The sequence below is a fragment of the Nomascus leucogenys genome, chromosome 9, assembly GCF_006542625.1.
Source record: "Nomascus leucogenys isolate Asia chromosome 9, Asia_NLE_v1, whole genome shotgun sequence".
Classification (NCBI taxonomy): Eukaryota; Metazoa; Chordata; class Mammalia; order Primates; family Hylobatidae; genus Nomascus; species Nomascus leucogenys.
In genome coordinates this window covers 100416691-100422690 of record NC_044389.1, presented here as the reverse complement: position 1 = coordinate 100422690, position 6000 = coordinate 100416691, and the positions used below count along the sequence as shown (strand labels likewise).

Here is a 6000-nt window from a genome sequence, read left to right as displayed (position 1 = left end):
ACTGCAACCTCTGCCTCCTGAGTAGCCGGGATTACAGGCACCCGCCACCATGCCTGGCTCATTTTTTTGTATTTTTAGTAGAGACGGGGTTTCACCATGTTGGCCAGGCTGATCTGGAACTCCTGACCTCAAGTGATCCTCCCGCCTCGGCCTCCTAAAGTGCTGGGGTTATAGGCGTGAGCCACCGTGCCTGGCCTGGGTTAATTTTTTATTTTTATTTTTAGTAGAGATGAGGTCTCACTATGTTGCCCAGGCTAGTCTCTAACTCCTGAGCTCAAATGATCTCCCTGCCTCAGCCTCCCAAAGTGCTGGGAATACAGGCGTGAGCTGCTGCACCCAGACAAAATATTTTTTGAGCAGTGGATCCTTCACACACATAACAAAGGCATGCTCTGCCTGCTTATAAAACCAGCTCTTATTTTAAAGCATATCAGAAAGAGTTTTTACTTACCCTACTGTCTCTGTATATATCGAACACAACTGTAAAGGAGGAAAAAAGTCAGTTATTAATGAACTAATATTTCACAATGTAAATCTTTTGAAAATTAAAGTACGTTTTAATCAAAGACAGCAGAATATAAATGACCCTGAGGACTTTATGCTTCTAAACCTCAAAACCTCAAACATAAAAAGGCATCCTGCAATGTTTTATTTATATAACTTTGCTTTACTATTCTCTGTTCCCCAACCATAATCCCCTATATTTAAAAATTCAAACCAAACACCAACATCATCTCAACCAGCTCCCCACTACAGACTGGTTCTATGGGAAAGATGGAAGGAGTCACTGAGCACAGTACTAGTGAAAGGGGCATCAGTCACTGATCTGGGAGAATGCAATGAGTAAAGCTTATAATAGAAAGCATAAAATCTAATGAGCCTTGAAGCATGATTCATCTTAAGTCAAATCTGCCACAGAGCCCAGTCTTGGCAAGTAGAGAAAATGTAAATCATAGCAGATATAATTTTCAGATGTATGAAAACTCTCACACAATATACTTTCAATTCCTAAAAACAACCCACAAATGTTTACTTTGTAACTGGTGCTGTCTTTGATCACTCAAAGAAGCTAGAAAGGTAGATGGACTTTGTTCTCTGTAGATAGCCCCTTTGAAATACACAATCAAACATCTGAAACAAGACAGGGAACTGACTTAGTAGTAAAAATAGATTTTAGTTAAGTAAGATGAAATCAACATGGCTGGTGCGGTGGCTCACACCTGTAATCCCAACACACTGGGAGGCTGAAGTGGGCAGATCACTTGAGGCCAAGAGTTCAAGACCAGCCTGGCCAACATGGCGAAACTCCATCTCTACTAAACATACAAAAAATTAGCCGGGTGTGGTGATGTGCACCTATAGCCCCATCTACTTGGGAGGGTGAGGCAGGAGAATCACCTGAACCCGGGAGGTGGAGGCTGCGTGAGCCGAGATCACACCACTGCACTCCAGCCTGGGTGACAGAGTGAGACTGTCTCCAAATAAAAAAAAATAAAATAAATTAACATACAAACTATCAAAAATAACAAATAATAATATAGTAAAATGCTTAAAATACAGTATTTCAAATCTAGTTATTAGGATATACACCACAGTAAATAAGGTCCAGTAACAACGTACATTTCATTTCATTTTACTGGGTCAATAAAAAAATACTCACAGTCTTCATCTAAGAATTTGTACTGTATGTGTTTCTTGAAAAAGTCTTGTATGCATCTGCAAATTTCTTCCTTTTGTTTAGAAATATGATCATAGTATTGTGTGTAGTCTCTTTGAGAAATACCTGACAAGAAAATATTTTACATTCTGTTATTATATTCTTTTCAAAAACATCAATACGTGATTTAAACATTTTGTGGAAAGAACCATTAAAGTAGATTAGAAGACCACCCTGATGGGTACTGCATTACGCACGACCCAGCTGTAAGGATTCATATGAACAGGTGAATCCTGAAGTCCTACACTGCCATGTCTTCTTACTTCTGGAAGAATTTACTGTTTTTTTGTTTTGTTTTGAGACGGAGTCTCACTCTATCGCCCAGGCTGGACTGCAGTGGCATGATCTCAGCTCACTGCAACTTCTGCTGCCCGAGTTCAAGCGATTCTCCTGCCTCAGCCTCCCAAGTAGCTAGGATTACAGGTGCCTGCCACCGCACCTGGCAAATTTTTTTTTGTATTTTTAGCAGAGATGGGGTTTCACCATCTTGGCCAGGCTGGTCTTGAACTCCTGATCTTATGATCCACCCACCTCAGCCTCCCAAAGTGCTGGGATTACAGATGTAAGCCACCACACCCGGCCTTTTTTTTTTTTTAGAGACAGTGTCTCATTCTGTTGCCCAGGCTGGAGTACAGTGGCACAATCATAGCTTATTACAACCTCCACTTCCTGAGCTCAGGTGACCCTCGCACCTCAGTCTCCCGAGTAGCCAGGACTACAGGCATGTGCCACCATGCCTTGCTCATCGTTTTATTTTTTGTAGAGATAGGGTCTCAGTACATTCCGCAGGCTGGTCTTGAACTCCTGGCCTCAAGGAATCCTCCAGCCTTGACCTCTCAAACTGTTGGGATTGCAGGTGTGAGCCACAGCACCTAGCCCATGGAAATAGTTATTTTCATTTAGTAAAATGGAAGGAATTCAAAGTCACAAAAAGTCTTCTTATGTAAAAAATTAAAGCAGCAATTCTAAACCTGCACACATGATCAACTGCTGCTGCTTTGCTTTCTTCCAAAGAGTCTCTGCAAATTGGTATTCTCTTCCACTTTCTTTGGGAAAATATCAAATATTCTTCACCAGATGCCTGTCATATTCATACTGTACTGCATAGAAGCAGTTTATTTTTCTTGTTCATATGTGCTACTTGGCCTTCACAGCCTGCTCTCGTTCAAGCCATGGAAAAGTAAACATTCCTTTTTTCGGAGTGACTTGCTGACAAGATTCCAAACACACTAACGGGACTATTACACGAACTCCCTGAATTTGCTCCAGTCCTAGGGAAAAGTTCTCTGCTCTGAAATACGGGCTTCCTATTCCTGAATCCTGTGCCAACGGGACCCCCCGCAGCTTCTTCAAGAATATCGAGCAATATGAGAAATGCGAACACCCCAAGTTTCTTTCAGGTGGGTTAATACATTTCAACATCACATTCAATGCATCAATAGTGCTGATGTGATTGTATTCAAATTACACTTTTCTAGGTTGAAGATAAATTTTACTTCATGGAAAATATGCATAACAAAATAAAGAACAAATTATCTTCAATATTTAACTGAAATCAATCATAGCAAACAAAATAGTAACCTGAGAGGAAAGAAAATGGGTGACTTAGAAGAATACACTTACTTGTCCACATATTTTCTCTTGCTAGAATAATAAACAGTGCCCCAATAATAGAAATAAAGGTTCCAAAACTTGGCTTTTTATGACGCTTGAAATAAGCAGACTATTGCTAAGTACTGCTTAGGAAAATTCCATACAGAGAGTTCCTGATTCCTAAATCAGGAACAGTGACAACCACCACTTTTATCTCTGGAATCCAGACAGCCATGATTATCTGACAATACTGTTTCCTGTGGCAAGTGAATCCGGGCTCAGGATTCCTGTCAACACAGCATTCCAGAGAGTCAGTATCAACTGGTAGAGGTGGCATCTGAGATGAAAACAGATTGACATCCCTGTCCTAATTACTGGAAATTTACTTCCAACAAAAGCTTGTCTTCTTTTAAAGATTACTTTGAAGGATAAAACAAACAAACCAAAAAAACTCACCAATAAGCTTGTTTTCCTTGACAAAACATCGAAACTCAGCCCCAGGAATCAATTCACACCATTTTCGGAGAACAAGCTGTAGACAAAGGAAAAAATATTTAATATAACACAACTATGTGGTAAGGTCTACTAGGCAATTTTAGGTCAACACTGTATCTTAATGATTGCCATTATCAAATGGTTTTAAAAAAGAGGCATATGACATTCTTGGCCCGGCATAGTGGCACATGCCTGTCAGCTACTCAGAAGGCCGAGGCAGGAGAATCACTTGAACCTGGGAGGTGGAGGTTGCAGAGAGCCAAGATCACGCCATTGCACTCCAGACTGGGAAACAAGGGCAAAACTCCATCTCAAAAAAAAAAAAAAAAAAAAAAGTAGGGAATAGAGTTGTGATCTATTATTCTAATAACCACAGGAAAATTCTGCTAAAATTCTATGACAAAATGCATCCTTGTCACATAACTGACATTTTGAGAGTTCTGACATACAAGCACACATCAAGAATGTAGTCACATCTTTTCACCACAGTGCCGTATGTTCATTCATATGTTCTGCATCCCTTGAGGAGTATCAAATAATAAAGTAATTCCAGCCAGGTGCGGTGGCTCACACCTGTAATCCCAGCACTTTCGGAGGCTGAGACGGGCGGATCACCTGAGGTCAGGAGTTCGAGATCAGCCTGGCCAACATGGTGAAACCCCGTCTCTACTAAAAATACAAAAAAATGAGCCAGGCATGGTGGCGGGTGCCTGTAATCCCAGCTACTCAGGAGGCAGAGGTTGTAGTGAGCCGAGATTGCGCCACTGCGCTCCAACATGGTGAAACCTCCTCTACTAAAAATACAAAAAATTAGCCAGGCATGGTGGCAGGCACCTGCAGCCCCAGCTACTAAGGAGGCTGAGGCAGGAGAATCGCTTGAACCCAGGAAGCAGAGGTTGCAGTGAGCCGAGATTGCGCCACACTGCACTCCAGCCTGGGCGACAGAGCAAAACTCCACCTAAAAAATAAAATAAAATAAAATAAAATAAAATAAAATAAAATAAATAAAATAAAATAAAATAATTCTAAAGTTGTCTACCTTAAGTACCATGAGGTAATCCTTACTTTGATATAATTAGTATTGAGGTTTGTCACAATGAATCACCAAAATGACTCTCTCACTATTTTCTCAATATTTCAGTCAATCAATTCTACCCTTGGGTTAAATAACAAATGGGTCTTATTACTGTAATTAATAATTATTTAATAGATATAAACTCTCATATACTAATAAGTTTCTCATCTTAAAAATCAGGAAAATTTCAGGTGGGCATTCTGAATGTATTTAAAAAAATGTTTAAAATATGCCTTAGAAATTTTAAATGCACTGATTTCATTTTTCATTTATTATAAGCTCTTAGTCAAGCCATATTATCTGATTTTTAAAAAAAATATGTAATTATTAAATGAATCTGAAACTAAAATACTACACAGTTCTTATCGATTAAAAGCCCATACAGTCATATACATACACAATTTTATATATGTTATATATACATATATATAGGCTACAGTGGTTTTACTTAGCAACAAATAAATAAGCAATTGCAGCACACAATTTATTGGAAAATTTGCATAATGTTTATCAAAATACTATTTTGTGCATGTAATACCTACACTGTGGTTGATTTTCACAAAACACAGAAGGGCATAGGGAGTGTCTCTCCCCCACCCTGTCCCTCTGTCTTTCTCCTCAGAGGCAACCAGTACTATAGGTTTCTTGCGCATCTTTCCAGATTCATCCTATGAATATACAAGTATCTATAGAGTGTGTGTGTGTGTGAGTGTGTGTGTGTATTTTAAATACACACAGACAGGAGAAAATGATACACAGGATTCTACTTGCAACTTTTTTCATTTGAATTACTTGAAGAGTATCACTTTCCTACACTTTTAAAACTAGGTTTTAAATTTTATACACATGATAATGGTGTCTTTCAAAATGGCAATAAGAGAGCAAACTGCTGGTAAATAAATCTTGGAGGTAGATGATGACTTCTTAAGAAAGACTGTGCCTCAGAGAAAGGCTAAGGAAATCCTGTAATCCCAGCACTTTGGGAGGTGGAGGTGGACGGATCACGAGGTCAGGAGAACGAGACCATCCTGGCTAACACGGTCTCTACTAAAAATACAAAAAATTAGCTGGGCATAGTGGCGTGCGCCTGTAATCCCAGCTCCTCAGGAGGCTGAGGCAG

General features: G+C 39.6%; 1 protein-coding gene across 1 annotated transcript in view; it reads right to left on the bottom strand.

Annotated features, from left to right (window-relative positions):
• Nucleotides 1-1736: 1736 nt before the first annotated feature.
• SEC61A2 (SEC61 translocon alpha 2 subunit) overlaps nucleotides 1737-6000 on the bottom strand; it is a 109196-nt gene continuing 104932 nt past the window's right edge. Inside the window, exons 20-21 of the mRNA XM_030819259.1 lie at nucleotides 3767-3842; nucleotides 1737-1783 (exon numbers count right to left, since the gene is read on the bottom strand). The gene's annotated coding sequence lies outside the window, so the exon portion shown is untranslated. The remainder of the gene's footprint in view (nucleotides 1784-3766; nucleotides 3843-6000) is intronic.